This window comes from Lolium perenne, chromosome 3 (assembly GCF_019359855.2).
Source record: "Lolium perenne isolate Kyuss_39 chromosome 3, Kyuss_2.0, whole genome shotgun sequence".
Classification (NCBI taxonomy): Eukaryota; Viridiplantae; Streptophyta; class Magnoliopsida; order Poales; family Poaceae; genus Lolium; species Lolium perenne.
The window spans coordinates 14,104,237-14,126,371 of NC_067246.2; positions in this window are offsets into that span (position 1 = coordinate 14,104,237).

The window sequence follows — 22,135 nt, forward strand, 5'->3', positions numbered from 1 at the left end:
TGATCTATGGATTAGATCAAATTGACTTAGATTTACAACAACACATTCTTTAAGAATCAAACCCTAACTTATTAACACTTAAAAGTTAGCAACTACCTTTGTGTGTAATTTAATTCACTTCTAAACTTATTACCAAATAAGGTAAACCACAGGGTCTAAAGTGCATAAAAGCCACACATTCTTATTTAAATCATAACTTATTAAATATATGGAATATCATAAAGCTAAATTCGTTTACATTACGAATTATAGTTCAAACTATTTGAATAAAGCTAACTATGAGTATTTTGAAACTCATATGATCATGCCTTGGTGAATTCAAACATCAACTATCCAAAATTGAGAAATAACCCTCAACCTTGACCTTTTGACCAATATTATAACATAAATCCAATCATTCATGTCATGGTGCATCATTCACAAGTATAAAAGCATTCCCAAGATATTTAGTACAAATGCCACTTGGCTATCCAAAAATAAATCATATGAGAGGATAATCTCTATGCCACATAGGATGAAAATATCCACATGACTTGCATCCCAAGCTTTGCCACCTCATGCTCAAAGGATTGATATGGATGAGGGCATGACAACCAAGCACCTTACTCATCAAACCAACACAAGAGTAACCACCTATGTGTCATGATACTAGAGCTTGCCCAAGCCTATAAATAGAGCCACACCCTTCATCCATTTGATCACCTTGTAGCATGATACAAGGAAGCAAACACATAGAGCCGCTCCATGCATTAGCTAGGATCAAGATGAAGAAGCTAGGAGGTGGAGGCATACCACAAGATGCAGGTTTATCAGATTTCCTGAAGAACAAGCTACAGAAGATATCCAGGTAGAATTCCTAGGTAAATCATATATTTAGAGGATCATATCATCATCTCTTGAGTAGGACCTTAGGATATTCCAAGACATTGAGAAGTGAGAGAAGTTATAATACTAATCATAGCCATGCCCATACAAGAATACTAGAGTAGTACTAATCCTAGTTGTTCAAGACAACATTTGATCTTGGAGGTGAGAACCCTATTCCAATAGCAATACCTTAGGAAACCAATTCCATAATCATCACAACTTGGTATTAATTATAAACCCTAAGAATCTAGGATGAGTGTGTTGAGAGAAATAATAAAGAAGTGATTAGTGATGAATAAGTGGATCATGCCTAATGCATGACCATACCTTGTGAATTTAGATGATAAATTAAACCTATATGATCAATAGATCCCATTTATCACATGAAATAATAAGTGTATCACTAGTAGTTACCCCAGACCAATCCTCATGCCCTGAGTAGGAGTAGTGACATGGTACTTAAACCTTGTCTATCCAAACACTAGGGACAACCCTTGCATTGCTTTGATACCAGAATGCTAACTAAGTGAGGAGGAGTAACCCTAGCCAATAAAACATGATCCAAGCTTATGCCCATATCCTAAGCCTAGTTGTATATCACATGGGTGATCACTACTAAAACCCTAGACCACCTTTGCATTTAAATCCAAGTATCACTTTGAATTATAAGTAGAACCCTGCCATGCCTCATGCCTATTTATATTGCAATTTAGTGAAGAATATGCAAAACCCTAAAACCTTTCAAATAGAATTCGCTCCACATAAAATATTATGCCCTAACTTGTGTATCATGTATCACAAGTATAAACCAAGCCCTATATACCTAATGACTAAATGCCATTTGGTGGGTAGAGTGAAACCAATAACCAATTCTACTTTGCTTTCCAAATATCTTGCTTAGGGAACCAAATGTAGTAGTGTTTAATATAATAGAATCATCATATGAGTAGTTGATCTAACCATGAGGAATATATGATCTATCCTAAATAATTTAAACTTAAGTTGGTTAATGGTGGGTGGTGATTGTAAAGTTTTTATCACCATTCTTCTTAAACCCTAAGACACCATCATCCACATGAAATCATGAATCAATCCTATTCCCTTTACTATTTGTTAAACCCTAGCCATAACTAAATTGTATGTAAGTAATCACTATGGTTAAACACTAGCAAAAAAATAATGTGTTCATCATGCATAGGTTATAAAATTTAAATCATGTAAATGCATTTGGTTCCTAAATTAAAAGGAACTAAAATAAACACATAGGACCATGTCTATTTTCATTAAACTTCACAAAACATCAATCTAATCATAAAATAAATATTTATGTAAAGGGAAAAACTATGCAGTAAGTAATAGTATTAAGTTATCTTAATACTCAAATATTTTAGAACCTGCAAAGCCAAAACAGAAACCAAATTTGAATTCAAATCAAAAATAGAAAACATAAAATATAAAACAGAAATTTGAAAAGAGAAAAGAGAGGGAAACCCTTGCTTGGCAGCCGTGCAGCCCACCAAACCAGCCGATCCTCAGCCTAAGAGCAACCCATCCCACGTCCAAATACTGTTTCAGTTGCTTTAATAATCGTGCGTGGAGGAAAGACTTCGTCGTCGTCGTCTCCGAGCACGGCAGCGCGTCGGAGCCAATAGGCCACGATCCCGTCGACGATAAGCATGCCATGGACGTCGTAGGCCATCTCAGAACCGCGCCCAACTCGATTCGCGTCCGAGCCTATCCACGGACGAGAAGATCTTTGCCAAACAGAAGCTTCCAGAGACCGCCACCTCCCGACCATGGCCGTCGCCGTGTCGAGGCCTCAGAGCTTCTCTTGGCCTATAAATAGGGGGAAAGCATCACCGTCTCATCCTTGTTCTTCGCCACCTCTCCATTCCTTCTCTAGTTCCTCCAAACCCTCGCCATCGTCCAAAGTCTGTCGCCGGTGTCGAGGAAGAACACGGCGGTACAGGCCACCCCAGCCTCCGGCGCGTGGTCCAGGAGGAGCGCCTGGACTCAGGGAGCACACTGGAGAAGGAGAGCATCAAGGGGAGCTCAGGATCAAGCCAATTTCTGTGTTCCCTTTCCGTCGGGTTCGCCTGGAAATCATCAATCGTCGTTGTCTCCGTCGACCATCGTCGGAGCTGACCACACCTTGAGCTTCAGGGTGAGCATACGCGTCTATAGCACCTACTTTCGCTTCCTAGCATGCATCATAGCCCCCGATTCGATTCTCGCCGGAGTATCACCGCCGCAGAGCTCGTCATCGGCGTAGCTCTGGTGATCCCCTTGCAAAATCAACACCATCATTCGATTCGTCCTGTTGTACTCGTTCAGAAACGCCTAGCCGCGCCTCCCGGGAGGCCATAAAACGGCGGCGCCGTCGTGCGCTGACCGTCGGCGTCAAGTCGCCGGCGTGGCCAACGTGGCTAGTAGGTCCCACGCGTGGCTGTTGACTAGTCTTCGCCAACGTGGCATGTGACATGGCACAGACCCCACCTGTTTGTCTCTCAGTCTAGACAGCGAACCGGTATGTTTAGTTTTCTGTTTTAATTTTAAAAACCAAAAAATAGATGAAACTTTGCAGAAATAGATAAAATTCATTTTAGCTCAGAAAAATATAAATAATATATCAAAATGCTCACAAAAATAAACTCTATTCAAATAAAATATAAAAAATGTGTGTTAAAATAAAAATTCACTTATTTTTACCTTTATTAATTATGTCTTTCCATTTGTTTTAAATACAATTTGAATTCAATAAATAGTTAAGTTCAAAAATAAAAAATTAACTATTCAGTAAGTAAATAAAATGCTAAGATTAATTTTCTTAATCATCTTTTCATTAACTTAAATATTAGTGATAATTCATAAACCCTACAAATTGTTATTTTCTATTTTCATTAAATAATAATATAGCAAGAAAATGCTAAAGGCTAATATTATTTTGGGTAATTCAAAACTTGTTTACTTAAACATCTTTAGGTAACATGTTAAGTATTTTAATAATATGAACTTGCTGAGTACGCTCGTACTCATTCCCTCCCATTTGAATCCCCTTCTTAGATCAAGGCACCGAAGGAGAAACTACCGTGGAACTCGAAGACAAAGGAGTCAACTGCAACATGATGAAGAATCCAATCAAAGAAGTCAATGGAGTCAACTTCTGCATCAGTTAGAGTGGAAACTTAGACTAGTAATAGAAGGAAACTTTTCACTAATCCTAGCACCTAAGTAGCTAGAATTCTATAGCAAGCCTAGTATCTCTAGAGATAATGATAGCAATAAGATAGACTACGAGTCGTTCTTCTGGATCTTTATTTGAAGATTTACCTCACTGTAAAGTAGGAGGATGTGTTGATCTTATGTAAAAAGTTTGTGTGTACTTCTATAGACATACTTTGGACTCGCATATGTTTCTGTTGTACCACTCTGAGGGATGTAATATGGGTGGAATGGTGTTTCACTTGTGTTATGTCAACAACGTGCGTACTACATCATGCAGTGGTATGCTGTGTCACCACAGCTGATATCAGAGCAAATGCTTTGAACCTAGGATTAAAACCCTTTAAAGGAGACCTATAGGTTTGGTAGTGTCTATAGGAAGTTGTCTTAGCTAAAACATTTATTCTTATGACTTGAGATGGATATTCACTTGAGAATAATCCTGACACACTTGAGTCAATCTTTCTTACCTATTTTTCTTAAGTAAAGTTAGTTAGTTATCTTGCTTCATTTCCAAATTAGTAGAACACCATTGGAGCTTAAGATAATGGGTGGTAGTAGACCACAATTGGTATACAATTTATGGTAGTCCAAAGAGAGGATACAACCATAAGGAACATATTCTATTGGAAGAAGTATACCAATGCAAGTTATGGTTAAGTAAGAGTGATTTAAAAAGCCAAATGATGAACATTAAGTAAAGGAGATAAGTTATATGAGGTAGTATATACCTATGATGAGTCAATCATGGGAGGTAAGGAAGAGCGATAGGAGTATTTAAGGCTACTTTTCATGGTAGAGTTGGTAATCATATATGATTCACTTGAGAATTAGGACGTGATGGAGTAGAACATCATAAGTGGGATAATAAGAGTATGATGAGGAGTAAGATTTTAAGGAATAGTTCAAAAACTTAGGCCTTAAAATCCTGGCAATTGTGCCAAGTATGTTAGAACCATCGTTGATAGTCTGAAGAAAGCCTTATTAGAGCATATCACATAGAGAAATCCTGGAGTTATCGGTGGTATATTCTAACAATCATGTGTTTAGAGTAGTCCTGCTATGGTCTCGAGAGATCATGTGAGGTTAGTTTTCAATTAAATGGAAGTTAAGTTAGCACTTTCCGTGGAAATTAGGTCAACCACAACTATTCTGGACCAACTTGCTCAAGTTTATTTGATTGCAAGTGAGCAATTGAGGTAAATGTTGAGACAAATAGTAGGAATCCATATATATGTGTTAAGTATCACAAACTAAACCTATCTTATGTGGTCTTATATACTACACGTCTGAGCCTGATGTTTAGGGATGTCTTACCCAACTATTATATTCAGGCATATAATGATGTGTATTATAAGCACAACACTGGATCTTCTTGGATTTTATTGGATTTTCATTGTTTGACTAGATCCATAAATGAAGTTTTACTTTGATATGCAAATGCATGTTGCAATATCAAGCTCTTACTTGATGTTATAGATCTAGGGGATAAAGGTATTCGTGTGAGGAAGTGACGAATTCTGAAGATTTTGAATACAAGATGAAGGTTCACTAGAAGAAGGAAGTCAAGTTGTGGGAAGCAACCACAATACTCTAAAGGAAGGACCAAACAAAGCTCACTTTTATCCTTAAACAAGGAGTACTTCAACATGGAAGTACCATGAAAGTGAGAAAAATAGTGAATATAGAGCAGTAGAAGTGGAACCGTATTCATTATGGAAGAAGGGAATGCAAGTGAAGTCACTTACGATACTATCTTTATAGTGTCAACAAGTGTTTTTCTTGCAAAAAAAACCCAATAAGAAGGAAAATGGACAAGTGAAATTGCAATTGATATAATAAGATTGCGGCTAATATAGAATAGTCATGAAAAGAAAGCACTTGAAGTGAGGTAGATCTTAACTAAAACTATAGAAGTATCCGGAGCTGGTAGGTAGATATTGACTAGAACCATAAAATAGTCCACAGCTGGTATAGTTCACAGCTGGTATCAGATAAGCCACATTTGGTATCAGATAGTCTGCAGCTTAATCATTTCTTCATTCTAAAGGAAGAGGGATTCCGCAGCTGGTAAACATTTAGTCGAAGGATTTACAACGGATACCCACAATTGTGTGGATACACCGCAAGAATTCTTCGTGAGACTCTAGAAAAGTAAAAACTATAAGCCATACCAAGACCAATCTTCTAACCTTGGAGTTTAATGATTATAAGAAAATGAGCTTGAAGATCATTAGTAAACTCCAAGGGGGGAGAGGAAGGCTGAATGAGAAGTATTAAGATATAATCTTTGAAGTATGATGGACCAAGAAGAGGGTCTGAACTGAGAGGAAGTTCAATCTTATTTTCATAAGGTTGTTGGGAAGTATCCATATAATAATACTCTCAGTAGGATGTCAGACGAGAAGCCAAGGTTCATATCTCGAAGTAAGGGTTAGATCCTAACTTGAGCGGGTAATTGATAATTACTCAGAAGTAAAAGAGCTCAAGTAAGTCTAAGATAATGACGTTGGATGAAGAAAATGTCGGAGGACAATCAAAGCTTAAGAAGGCTTAAGACCGAAGGGTTTGACCATACCAAGAAACTAAGACCATTAGAAAGATTCCTTTCATGGAACCTAAAGAAACCAAAAGGAAGATAATTTGCATAAATTAGAAGCCATGATTGGATGGATTAAATGAGTCTAATCCATTCGAAGGAATAAACCACCAGGACCATCCCTATTGTAAATACCTTAGCAAGTACCATTACTATAGTTATGGTAGTAAGGGAAAACAATACCCTGCCTTAAACAAATCTTTTAGAATTAAGCTTTGGATCACCGCAGCTGGTGGAACCAAGCTATGGGTACCCAGATAGGAAGCTATCACCACCATTTTTAGTAAAGTCCTTAGCACAAGAAGATGTCCTAATCCAAGGATCTTTGGAGAGGAAGACAAGCTTAGAGTGTTGGAAGAAATCATAGAATTGAAGAAAGTATCAGTGCCAGATATCAGAAGCCTTCCGGAAGGATCTAAACAAGGGATCTATCCAATTATATCTAATAAGATCACTATGGAGTTTGAAAGGATTGTGATATGTTCAAGTCCGTTCCATATTCCGTAACATGAGAGCATTCGAACTTCGGGAAGAAGTTCAGTTTAAGGGGGAGAGGCTATAATATCCCAGGTTTAGAGGCTATAAAATGAGAGAACATCAAAGTGTGCATTGCATTCATGCATATAAAATCCGGAGAATGTTCGCGCTGTCAAATAAAACTTACCACAATAACTGAAGTTTCACTTGACTTGCTGGAATTGAAGTAGATCATCAAGTCAAGCACTATAAACTTCACTGTGATCTTTGCTAAAACCTTGTTTTGGGTAGAAATGATTTGATCTATGGATTAGATCAAATGGACTTAGATTTACAACAACACATTCTTTAAGAGTCAAACCCTAACTTATTAACACTTAAAAGTTAGCAACTACTTTGTGTGTAATTTAATTCACTTCTAAACTTATTACCAAATAAGGTAAACCACATGGTCTAAAGTGCATAAAAGCCACACATTCTTATTTAAATCATAACTTATTAAATATATTGAATATCATAAAACTAAATTCGTTTACATTACGAATTATAGTTCAAACTATTTGAATAAAACTAACTATGAGTATTCTGAAACTCATATGATCATGCATTGGTGAATTCAAACATCAACTATCCAAAATTGAGAAATAACCCTCAACCTTGACCTTTTGACCAATATTATAACATAAATCCAATCATTCATGTCATGGTGCATCATTCACAAGTATAAAAGCATTCCCAAGATATTTAGTACAAATGCCACTTGGCTATCCAAAAATAAATCATATGAGAGGATAATCTCTATGCCACATAGGATGAAAATATCCACATGACTTGCATCCCAAGCTTTTCCACCTCATGCTCAAAGGATTGCTATGCATGAGGGCATGACAACCAAGCACCTTACTCATCAAACCAACACAAGAGTCACCACCTATGTTTCATGATACTAGAGCTTGCCCAAGCCTATAAATAGAGCCACACCCTTCATCCATTTGATCACCTTGTAGCATGATACAAGGAAGCAAACACATAGAGCCACTCATGCATTAGCTAGGATCAAGATGAAGAAGCTGGGAGGTGGAGGCATACCACAAGATGCAGGTTTATCAGATTTCCTGAAGAACAAGGTGACGAGGCGGTTCCTCGGCAATGCCCACCATGAGGGGCTTGGGTTTAGAGAAAGGCGACGATGGAGGTTCCGGGAGCGAGGCGGTACACGACGTACCCAGGTTCACGTCCCCGCGATGGAGGATCTCTACGTCCTGTTAGCAATCCAGTATATGAAAATATGTGTACAGGGGGCCGCCATAGGCGGAGCTATTTTATCTAGTCTAGTTCTAATCTGCAGGATGCGACGTCTAGGCGTGTCGCCTCTATGAATTGTGTTTCTGATTGTGTGTCCCTAAGGTGTGCCCCTGCCTGGCTTTATATATCAGCCAATCTAGGGTTTACAAGAGTCCTAGTAGGATTCGTATTGGAGTCTTCTTTCTTGTAATTCAAGTTGATATTTCTTGTGGGTCCGGTCTTGTCGAGTCCTTGGGCTGGTCTAGCTTCATAGTTTGCACCGGGTATGGCAATGTCGAGTACCCGAAGGGTTATGCCCACATCAGTAGCCCACGAGTGTCTGGCCGTAGTGAAGCTTCGGGCAGGGACTAAAGTTGTCATCGTCCGAATGTCTTGATCATCTGTTGGATGTTGAATCTTGTGCTTGATGTCGAGTCGAAGTTGCTTTTTGTCGGGTGCGCGAAGCGCTCCCGGTAGGAGTAGCCCCCGAGTCTATGGACGGGTGCTTGCAGCTGTGCATAGACTCAAGTTGTACTACTCGAATATCTTGATGTTGATGTCGACGTCTTCTGGTTTATTCTTCTTTGTCGATGAAGCTGCCACTTTTTTATCGGGTGCGCGGCCAACGCTCCCGATGAGAGTAACCCCCGAGCCTGTAGAAGAATATGAAATAGTCATGTATAGGGTGTTAAAAATGCTGAGTCGAATACCGTAGATTTCCTCGACTTCCAAGAATATTTAGATGCTTTCGATGATGGCGATGATTTTGATGATATCATAGATAGAGGAGTTGATGATTTGGATGATGTCACAGAGGAGTCAATGATTCAGATGATATCCCGGAGAAGTCGATAATTTGGATGATGTCTCGGAGGACTCAATGATTCAGATGATATTCCGGAGGAGTCGATAATTTGGATGATGTCCCGTAGGAGTCGACGATTCAGATGATATTCCGGAGGAGTCGATAATTTGGATGATGTTCCGTAGGAGTCGATGATTCAGATGATATTCCGGAGGAGTCAATAATTTGGATGATGTCCCGTAGGAGTCGATGATTCAGATGATATCCCAAAAAGTCGATAATTTTATCGGGAACGCGTCTAGCGCCCCCGATGGGAGTAGCCCCCGAGTCTAGGCACGGATACTTGCAACCGTCTGTAGACTCAAGTCGAGCAACCCGATGTTATAGTTTTCTTCAGGTGCCGTTGACACATTGTTGTTTGTTTCAAGGGGCAATTCTTAATGCACCTTGAGCATCGTTGATGTCATTGTTTGTAAGTTTATCGGAGGCGAATCTTTGAGTGATCAGCTCTTGTTGCAGGTTCGCTGAACCCGTAGTAATGTGTAACTTCGCTTCAACCGATGATGTATGTTTGGGCGGCAGCCCCTGAATTAAATCGAAGGGACTGTGCCTGCCATCGACTCCGTCGCTCTTTCGTACTTCTGTAGTTTAAAGTACCGGCATGGGCCTTGTTTGTAAGTATATAATTGTGTATCCTTGCTATTCGCAACACTCTCGTAATCTTGAGGCTTTAGCAAAAGGATATTTGTATGTTATAAGTTCCGTTGATTACCATCTATTGCAGCGCTCGTATTTTCAGAGGCTTTTTTAGATGATAACTTCAGGTATAAAGAGTCTTCAAATATGCTTGAATTCCAGCGAACCAGCGCTCCCGTCGGGAGTAGTAAAAATAGTTGGAGATCTTCATGTCTTCTTGAATTTCAACAAACCAGCGCTCCTGTTGGGAGTAGTAAAAATAGTCGGAGATCTTCATGTCTTCTTGAATTTTAGCAAACCAACGCTCCCGTCGGCAGTAGTAAAAATAGTCGGAGATCTTCATATTTTCTTGAATTCCAGTGCTCCCGATGGTTGTAAATGCAATAGTTCGAAGATATTCCAGAAGCCCCCGAGTAATTCCAGCGCTCCCGATGGGAGTGCTTCGGGTCAATATTATATAAGATGATATCCATTGAATATTCCAGACGATGAATCCATGGACCCGAGAATGTATCGGATCAATATTATATAGCCATAGGAGATAAATCCATTGAGAATCATAGATGATGAAGCCACCGACCCGGGAGTACATCGGATCATTTATATAAGATGATATCCATTGATAACCATAGGTGATGAAGCCATCGACCAGAGAGTTTATTGGGAGAAGATATATCCAGAGCCGAAGAAGATAAATCCTTTAGTCGGCTTGCGGCGAGACCAATATGGAAGCATGTCGCATTGCAAACACAGTCGAAGTAATCAATATTTGATGTGACGGGCGCACTTGAAGTAATCATCCGACCAAAGATAGTTCATGTGGCGGGCGCCGTAGAAATAGTTGCGCCACCAAAGATAGTCCATGCGGTGGGCGCAGTCGAAATAGTTGTGCCACCAAAGATAGTCCATGCGGCGGGCGCAGTCGAAATAGTTGCGCCACCAAAGATAGCCCATGCGGCGGGCGCAGTCGAAATAGTTGCGCCACCAAAGTAAGTCCATGCGGCGGACGCAGTCGAAATAGTTGAGCCACCAAAGAAAGTCCATGCGGCGCCTGGCTAACGTGGCCGATGAAGAGGACGCAGTTGATATGGCCGATCCGCGGCGGGTGAGCATCCGAATGTATTGAGTCCGCGATGTCGGGTCCAAGACAGGCGAGCCCCCGAGCAGATGGCGGGTGAGCGATGGAGGACGCGGTTGAAGGTTTGTTTTAATCTGCAATTATATTGTAGTGCGCAAACCTAGGCGCAAATAATAGATCGAGCCAAAAAATATTTGGCGAAATAAATTTTGCTAGTAGTAATTAACTGGAAATATAGCACCTGGTAGTTTTGTATCGGATGTTCGTCGCTGATAAACTTGGTTAGGTTGATCCATGTAGGGGAGTAGCAGTCGATGAAGCGGATGTAGTTGTTGGCGAACGAGGTCGACAAAGCAAAATAGTCGAAGCTTATTCCCGATCTGTAGTTTATATTACGATGCAAAAACTGTGTGTAAATAGTACGAGCCAAAAAATATCTAGCGAAGTAAATTTTGCATAATTAGAAGTATGACACCTGGTCCTTGTATCTGTAATGGCGAATACGCGACGACGATCGTAGCCGGCAAGAATCCATGATGACTCGACGATTTGTGAGCTTAGCTGATAAGACGCTACCGAGCATCTTTTGGATATTTGATCTGGTCTTGCTCATGACGCTGTTCAGCAACGTGCTCATGCCAGAAAATCAATCAGGTTAGGTATGAATAGAATATAGCTAGTTTTAATAAAGCAGTACTATTATCAATGGGAGAGGGATGGAATTTGTATAGGAAACCCATCAGGCAGATCGTGCGCGTGCATGGATGAAAGTCCTTTGACTGCTTCTTTCCAAGTTCTTCCTTGGTAGACGTTGGCAACGGTCTGGCCTTGAGGTCCGCGCCGTCCACGATGCAGCGAACCAGAGCCCAAACAAAAAACGGGACAACTAGTATAAGTGATCTCCGAGTGCGGCAGCAGACTTTATCATGATCACCTGATGCATATCTTGATGATGTTGATGGATCAGGCGCGCTTGTTTCAGATCATCGTGTATTTGTGTAGGCTTTTTCTTCGAGACATCCGATGATGAAGTTGTACTTGTCGATGAAGATGAAGAGAGATCCCGTCCGGATAACAAAATCCAGTCCATGCTTTCCCACAGACGGCTCCGGCCAATTGACGAGGCGGTTCCTCGATAATGCCCACCATGAGGGGCTTAGGTTTAGAGAAAGGCGACGATGGAGGTTCCGGGAGCGAGGCGGTACACGACGTACCCAAGTTCACGTCCCCGCGATGGAGGATCACTACGTCCTGTTAGCAATCCAGTATATGAAAATATGTGTACAGGGGCCGCCATAGGCGGAGCTATTGTATCTTGTCTAGTTCTAATCTGCAGGATGCGACGTCTAAGCGTGTCGCCTCTATGAATTGTGTTTCTGATTGTGTGTCCCTAAGGAGTGCCCCTGCCTGGCTTTATATATCAGCCAAGTTAGGGTTTACAAGAGTCCTAGTAGGATTCATATTGGAGTCTTCTTTCTTGTAATCCAAGTTGATATTCCTTGTGGGTCCGGTCTTGTCGAGTCCTTGGGCTGGTCCAGCTTCATGGTTTGCACCGGGTATGGCAATCTTGAGGTGAGAACCCTATTCCAATAGCAATACCTGAGGAAACCAATTCCATAATCATCATAACTTGGTATTAATTATAAACCCTAAGAATCTAGGATGAGTGTGTTGAGAGAAATAATAAAGAAGTGATTAGTGATGAATAAGTGGATCATGCCTAATGCATGATCATACCTTGTGAATTTAGATGATAAATTAAAACTACATGATCAATAGATCCTATTTATCACATGAAATAATAAGTGTATCACTAGTAGTTACCCCAGACCAATCCTCATGCCCTGAGTTGGAGTAACGACATGGTACTTAAACCTTGTCTATCCAAACACTAGGGACAACCCTTGCATTGCTTTGATACCAGAATGCTAACTAAGTGAGGAGGAGTAACCCTTGAAAGTGCATGGAGCCCCCATGTGTAGTTTTGGTAATTAATGACAATCCCTATAGACTAATGTTTGCATTGAGTTATATTTGTAGGAGTTGTCCATAGGCAATGCTTGAACCATATGTTGGCTTCAAGGTTGCAATAAGAAGCAAATGAAGAAGATCAAGTGTCAAGTATGTCTTGAAGATGAAGTGAGCCCTCAAAGTTAACTTCAAAACATCAACATGATGAAGAATGAAGAAATGAAGTGCAAGTTCAAGATGAGCCATCTCGAAGAGATCCTTTGCTTGAAGCTTGCCATACATATGGTGATCATGGATATGAGAAGATGTGACGAAGAAGAAGCTCTCCCATGATGGATTATGGGGGAGCAATCAACAAGACTTCATCAAGCAAGCACAATCAAGAAAGGCATTCCATCTTGTTGCGGTCAAGAACGTCATCATCAAGCTCAAGTGGAATGCGCAAGGTTAAGGTTTTCTCTTGATAGGGTTTCTTTCTCACCGGTCTCATGGTATAGTTGGAGACCAGTTTATAGTTTAGTTGCCGTACTATCAAGAGGGCTCTCGAGTGAGTAACTCGATTGTATCCTTCGTAGAGCTCAAACCTTTGCACCCTTGCATCATCTTTCTTGGTTGTTATTTGGATCTTATCCATGTGATGTTTTAGAGCTTGTGCTTATTCTCATGACAAGCTCTAGTTCATCGAGAATGGTTTTTGCATGGACAACTTGTTGCATTTTCGAGGTTGGAGGTTTTACCGGCATGTATTTTTTAGATAGGTCAAACCTTTCGTCATTTATTTCTATCCTACCTTGCTGGACTATGATGGTTCCCTGCATGATCTTGTAGAGATTGTTACTAGCTTCGAAACGAGCCCAAGATCATCAAAATCGGAGTCCGGATGCAAAAGTTATTCAAGTTTCCGTGAAGCAGTTTTTTGGCCGGAAGTTGGCCGGAAGTTCCGGTGGCCGGAACTTCCGTCCTACTTCCGGTGAACTTCCGGAAATGACGATTCTGCACGCAAAAGTATACTGTAAGCTTTCCGGGGACGCCCTACTTCACCCGGAAGTTGGCCGGTACTTCCGGGGGGCGGAAGTTCCGCCCCAAATGACCGGAAGTTCCAGTTTTGACGACTTTTGTGCATAACGGGCAGATTTCTCTTGCCATATTTAAGGGGGTCTTCTTCCCCAATGTTACCCAACTGTTTGAGCTTGTTTTTACCTCCATTGTTGACCTTCTTTGAGCTTGCTATCTCCCTCTCCCTCCAAAGAATCTTGCATCTATTTGAGAGAAAGATAGAGGAGATCTAGATCTACATCTTCACCAATCAAATCTCTCTCTTTGTGAGGGGAATCCACTATATCTAGATCTTGGAGAAATTTGGTGTTCCTCCTCCTATTTGTTCTTCCTCTCTTATTCCTCCAATAGCTTTTGTAGCTTTGTTGGAATTTGAGAGAGAAGGACTTGAGCATCTTTGTGGTGTTCTTGCCATTGCATTTGGTGCATCGGTTTGAGTTCTCCACGGTGATTCGTGAAAGTGAAAGCAAGAAAGTTGTTACTCTTGGGTTCTTGGAACCCTAGACGGATTCTAGACCTTTGTGGCGATTTCTTGGGAGCCTCCAATTAAGTTGTGGATGCGTGCCCCAAGCTTTGTGTAAGGCCCGGTTTCCTCCTCGAAGGAAATCCCTTAGTGGAACCGTGACCTAGGCCTTTGTGGCGAGGGTCACCGGAGAATAAGGTGAGGCGCCTTCGTGGCGCTCGGTGTGTGGTGTGAGTACCGCATCTTGGGGTGAGGCCTTTGTGGCGTTGGTGTGCATCGAGCAACCACACCTCAAGGTGAGCCTCTTGTGGCGTTCGGGAGCACTAAGCCACCGCACCTCTCCAACGGAGATTAGCACTCGCAAGAGTGTGAACTTTGGGATAAATCTCCGTCTCCCACGTGCCTCGGTTATCTCTATACCCGAGTTCTTTACTTATGCACTTTACCTTGTGATAGCCATCGTGCTTGAAGTTATATATCTTGCTATCACATAGTTGTTTGTATTGCTTAGCATAAGTTGTTGGTGCACATAGGTGAACCATAGTATATAGGCTTTGGGCTTGACAAAGTAAATGCTAGTTTTATTCCGCATTTGTTAAGCCCATCTCGTAAAAGTTTAAATCGCCTATTCACCCCCCCCCCCTCTAGGCGACATCCGTGTCCTTTCAATTGGTATCAGAGCAAGGTCTCTCATTCATAGGCTTCACCGCCTTGAGAGTAAAGATGTCGGTTAGGGGATTTGCGCACAATAACTTGTTTATATTTGATGGCACAAATTATGCTCTATGGAAAATTTATGTGCTTAATATTTTGCGGGGTATTTCCCCAGACATGGAGCGAATTCTTGACATGGGTTTTTTTTCTCCTAAGGATCCCCGAAATTTATCTCTTGAGGAGAAGAAAAACTCTTGCCTCGAAGCTCTTGCTTCTCATGTGTTTTCCATTGTTGTGAGCAATGTAGTTACTTCTTCAATCATGCCTTTTGAGAGCGCTCATGAATTATGGACAAAGCTTCAAGATAAATATGATGTGTCCAATATTATTAAGGATGATTGCATTGCTTCCACTTCCGGCCGTGATGAGTTTTCATCTTCATCCACTTCACCAATGTGTGGCAAGACACAAGGTAATGATATGGTGAGTGGTGATGGAAATTGCAATGTTGGTATTGAGCTTACTATTGATGATCCTTCACCTATATCTCATTGCAATGGTTCATCTTTGGACTTAAACACATCTAGCACTAGAAATGATTTACATGCTTGTGTTGATAGTCCTTGCATATCATGTCTAAGTTGCTTGAATAAATCTAATGATGATGTGCTTCCTTTGCCTTGTGGCGATGATAAAAATGCTTATATTTCCTCTAGTTGTTGTGTGACTAACAATGTAGAGAAAACCATAGATTCTATTGGTCAAGACAAGATCTTGAAAGGAGCCTCAAGTAACTCCTCATCTTTATCTCACGGTTCTCATATATGCCTTATGGCCAAGGGTTCCACGGTATCTCCCACCATGGAACCTAATATTTCTCATGGTGATAAGGATGAGGACGAGTATGAAGAAGAGGATTGGGTTGTCTCTCTACGCGATAAGGGTAAGAGTGTATTCAAGGTTCTTTGCAAAGATAAAATTGCTAGCTCTCACTTCTTTGAAATCTTGACTACCGCTATTGAGAACCAAAAACTTATTTGGATGCATGAGAACACCATTTATAAAATGGGTGCTCTTGAACGAGAGTATGCCAATGATGTAGCATCCCTAAAGAATGATCTTGAAGAAGAACAAGAGATCGTAGCCTCTCTTGAGGATCAACTTGAAACCCTTGAGGTGTCTCAAAATGAAATATTTTCTAAACTCACTAAGGAAAGAGACCATGCTAAAGCTCAAGTAAAAATGCTTTAAAATGAAAAATCCAAAGTTGGTGTTGGTCATGATAAACTTGTTAAGGTTCTAGATGATCTAGACAAGGCCCACAAGGTCTTGGAGAGCGAACACTCTATCCTCACCAAGTCCCATGATCAACTTCAAGCTTCCTATTTAAAAGAGCATGCTATGTTACCCTCTCTTATTGATATGTCTTGTGATGATGCTTGTGCTACTAACTCTACTTCTTGTGAAGCATCTATCTTGAAGGAGAATGTTGAGCTAAGGGCTCAACTTGAATTGCTAACTAGCAATTATGGGAAATTATAAGAAAATCATGAAAAGCTTTCTAGCTCCCATGAGGATCTTCTAGCCTCTCATGATAGGCTAAAGTTAGCTCATGAGGATATCATATCAAAGGCAACACCTTGTGAGCCTCATGTGGATACTAGCACTACTACTCAAAACGTTATATTGCCATGTGCTAGTCCTAGTAATTCATCCACTCATAATATTGCTAAATCTTGTGATGAATTATCTTCCTTGCATTGTTGCTCTAACAATGAAGGTTCTACTTCCTCTAGTACTTGTGTTGTTACTAACCATGTAGAGGAAATCAAAGAGCTCAAGGCCCAAGTCACTTCTTTGAAGAATGACTTGGTAAAGAGTCATGAAGGGAAATGCAAACTTGACACGATGTTGAGTGTGCAACAATCCCCCAATGAAAAGAGTGGAATTGGATTCAAATCCAACAACAAGAACAAGTCCAAGAACAACAAGTATAAGAAGGGCCAAGTACAAGTCAAAGATCCGGCCAAGAATGTTTGCTTCAAGTGCAATATTGAAGGGCACCATGTTAGATCTTGCCCTTTGAATAAGAAGCAAAAAGGGAAGCGGCCTCAAGCTCAAACTCATATTCAACCTCAAGTTGAAGAAATGCCACTTCCCAATAAGAAACAAGCCAATGCTCCCATTGTGGAGAAATCTAGTGAGAAGAAGGAGAAGAAAAGAACTTGCTACATATGCCGTGAGAAGGGACACATCTCCTCATTTTGCACTATTGGTACCTCATCCAACTCTATCAGCATTGATGATGTTTATTCTCTTCGTAAGGATGAGGGTGGCAATGTGTGATAAGGGGTGGCCCGATCTTCTCAGTAAGCAACGGTGGTGATGATGATCACGGGGTGATAGCAGCGGAGGAACACGATGAAGTAGTGGATGATAACTTGTATGACGCAACGAGATCTCTCGATTGGTCCCTGTCGCCAATGCAACAACTCTCAACCCTGCAAGATATTCGCAACTCCACACACTTGCGCACGTAGCCGCCGACCACGAAGCGGTAAGTTGCAACCTTCTAATTCCCAATGGAACAGCAGATCACACAAGACTTTCAGATCTACACAATATCAAGCAATATGGTGTAGGGATTCAATAGTTTTGCATAGCAAACAACTAAGAACTAGGGTTTATCTTAAACGTGGTCTAAAGCAGCTAGGGGGGAGTCCTGGGCACTTATATAGGCGTCCGGGACGACTTCTGGTCGAAAAGATACAAGAATAACCGACCCAGAATAGATCTGGTCGAGACAGATTCGGACACGGCCGGCCTAGGGGCCGGTCGACCGGATCTGGGACCGGCCGATCCGGTTCAAACCGGATCTGGCACCGGGTGTTGACCGGGCGAGGCTCCAGAGCCCCTGGACGTTGGCCCGGCTGGCACGAGCGGAAATCCCGGTTTGGACCGGGCTGATCCGGCGTGGCAGCCGGTCGGACCGGCCCTGGGACCGGGTGGTCCGGTCGCACGGCCGGTTGGACCGGGTCTGGCACCGGCCACCTGAACTTCTCCTCCTCCTCTCGCGCATGCCTCCCGCTCCTCCCTCGCGCGTCCATGGGATGTCTTCAGGTCCAGCTCCATGTCCAGCTTCACGTCCAGCCTCTGGTCCAGCTGCTCCTCTCCTCCTCGTGCGATGCTTGTCTCCTCTTCATACCTGATGATACATAAGTAACAGGACTTAGGCAGTATAAAGTTCTCATCAATCAAGGTATCTTTTAGAAACAAATTCACCTGTTGTTTAAGTAGGTTCGCACGAGCTCGTGCCATTGGTCCAATCCTTACTTCATTGGACTTGAGCTTCACAGCAGGTTCATCTTCAGTTGGTAATGACGGAGGTAGTAGTGAGGTAGGGATGTCCTCATCATCTCCCCCCCCCCCCCCTTCAAAAGGCGTCGACCTCGACGCTCCAAGGTCTTCTCCATCATATGGTGTCAAATCAGCAACATTGCAAGAATTACTGACACCAAACTCATCAAGTGGAAGATCTATCGAGTATGCATTATCGTTGATCTTGGCAAGCACTTTGGAAGGACCAGCACCACGAGGAAGCAACTTGTACTTCCGTAGCTTTGGGAACCTATCCTTGCGAAAATGTACCCAGACCATATCACCAGGCTTGAACAATATCTCTTTGCGCTTCTTGTTCATCCTTGCAGCATTGCTCTTGCCTTTCTTCTCTATCAACTCTTTAGTCTTCACATGTATCTTCCGTACAAAATCTGCCCTCTTGGATGCCTCCATATTGACTCGCTCATGTATGGGTAGAGGCAACAAATCCAGCGGCGTAATGGGTTTGAAACCATACACCACCTCAAAGGGACACAGCTCTGTGGTAGAATGTACCGCCCTGTTGTAAGCAAACTCCACATGCGGCAAACACTCTTCCCACTCTTTCAGGTTCTTCTTGATCATGGATCTCAACAGTTGTGACAATGTTCTATTCACCACTTCAGTTTGACCATCAGTTTAGGGATGACAAGTAGTACTGAACAGTAGCTTCGTCCCTAGCTTTCTCCACAGCGTCTTCCAGAAGTAGCTCATAAACTTCACGTCACGATCAGAAACAATAGTCTTCGGGACTCCATGTAGTCGTACAACCTCCCTGAAAAACAGGTTCGCAATATGCGACGCATCGTCGCTTTTGTGGCACGCAATAAAGTGTGACATCTTAGAAAATCTGTCCACTACCACAAATATAGAATCATGGCCTCTCTTAGTACGCGGCAAACCTAACACAAAATCCATACTAATATCCTCCCACGGTGTAGTAGGTGCCGGTAAAGGAGTATACAAACCGTGAGGCTTCAGCTTGGACTTGGACTTGTTGCAAGTAATGCACCTCTTCACATACCTGTCCACGTCCCGCCTCATCTTTGGCCAATAAAAGTGGTCAGCTAGCATGAGTAGCGTCTTCTCACGCCCAAAGTGACCCATCAAACCTCCAGCATGTGATTCCTGCACTAAGAGAAAACGCACAGACGATTCTGGAACACATAGTTTGTTAGCTCGAAACAAGAACCCATCATGTATGTGATATTTTTCCCATGCTTTACCAAGAGCACATAAGCGATATGGTTCAGCAAAATCATGATCAGTAGCATACAAATCACATAGTACTTCTAATCCAAGAATTTTAACATCAAGTTGAGTTAATAGCATATTCTTCCTAGATAGAGCATCAGCAACAATATTATCTTTTCCCTTCTTATGCTTAATAATGTATGGAAAAGACTCAATGAACTCAACCCATTTAGCAAGACGCTTATGCAAAGTAGATTGGGCTTTCAGATATTTCAAAGCTTCATGATCAGAATGTATGATAAATTCCTTTGGCCACAAATAATGTTGCCAAACCTCAAGAACTCTAATTAAAGCATACAATTCTTTATCATATATAGGATAGTTCAACTTACCACCAGAAAGTTTCTCAGAAAAATATGCAATTGGGCGACCCTCTTGCATCAACACACCACCAATTCCAATACCACTAGCATCACATTCAATCTCAAATTGCTTATTGAAATCAGGAAGTGCAAGCAACGGTGCAGAAGTTAACAATCGTTTCAGTTCATCAAAAGCATGATCTTGGGCTGCGCCCCACTCAAATATTACACCCTTTTTAGTCAAGTCATTCAAAGGTGCAGCAATTGTACTAAAGTTGGGCACAAATCTTCTATAAAACCCAGCTAGACCATGGAAACTTCTTACTTGACTCACATTCATGAGAGTAGGCCAATTTTGAATAGCTTCAATTTTAGACACATCTACTTATACTCCATGCTTAGAGACAACATAACCCAGAAATATGACCTTATCTTTGCAAAATGTGCACTTCTCAAGATTACCATAGAGTTTATTATCACGCAACACTTGCAAAACATGTCGAATATGAATAGTATGATCAGATTCATTGCGGCTGTAGATTAATATGTCATCAAAATACACAACCACAAACTTGCCAATAAATTCACGCAAAACATGGTTCATTAGTCTCATGAAAGTGCTAGGTGCATTAGTTAACCCAAAAGGCATTACTAACCACTCATATAAACCAAATTTTGTTTTAAAGGCAGTTTTCCACTCATCCCCTTCTTTCATCCTAATTTGATGATAACCACTACGCAAATCAATTTTAGAGAACACATCTGCACCACTCAATTCATCTAACATATCCTCTAAACGGGGAATAGGATGACGATATCGAATAGTAATGTTGTTTATAGCTCTACAATCTACGCACATACGCCATGTACCATCTTTCTTAGGAACAAGAATAACAGGAACATCACAAGGACTAAGGCTTATGCGGATATAACCTTTGTCGAGTAGCGCTTGTACTTGCTTCTGTATCTCCTTCGTCTCTTCGGGGTTCGTTCTATATGGTGCCCGATTGGGTAGCGAAGCTCCGGGAATCAAGTCGATTTGGTGCTCAATACCTCGCAATGGTGGAAGTCATGCGGGTACCTCTTCCGGAAACACGTCGCCAAATTCCTGCAAAACATTAGAAACACCAAAAGGAAGAGGGGTCATGTCGTTAGAAACCAAAACCGTACCCCTGTACAAGAGCACAAGAGGCATGGCCGAAGGATCCTCACTAAATTCTCTCATGTCTTCTTTGGTGGCTAATGAGACTAAGGAATTCACTCTCGCACTTTTCGTTATATCACTCACGACATTACAATTCTCTCGCCTATCGAAAGAAGCATCCTCCAAGTTCACTTCAACTTTCTGACGAGATTCATTGACAATTTGCTGTGGTGACATAGGCTGTAAGTTAATTTTCTTGCCCTTGAACTCCAAGTGATATGTATTGGCGCGGCCATTGTGTTGCACAGAACAGTCATAGAGCCAAGGCCAACCCAATAGTAAGTGACACACGGTCATAGGAACCACATCAAAATCAATGGAATCCTTATATGTTCCAATAGCAAATTCAACATGCACCATGTGGTTTACCTTCATCTCACCATTGTCGCTCAACCACTGAATATAGTATGGATGCGGGTGCGGTAGATACTTCAACTTCAGCTTGGTACACAACTCCTTGCTTGCTAAATTGCGGCAACTCCCGCCATCAATAATGACCTTGCAAGCCTTGTCAGGACCAACTAAAGCCTTTGTCTGGAACAAATTGCAGCACTGAGTAGATGCACTAGGCAACACATTAAGAGCACGCTGCGACACAACAATGGTGCGAGCATCAGACGGATATGCATCTTCACCATCAGTGTCATAGTCATCATCTTCTTGAGCATTAGGATCAACATCATCTCCAGTCTCATACTCATTGTCCTCATTGATAATCATGACTTTACGGTTAGGACAATCTCTCTTGAAGTGAGCTTTGCCACCACATGTATGACAAGCCATATCACGATTGCGTGCAGTAGACATGTTAGAACCACTCGTACT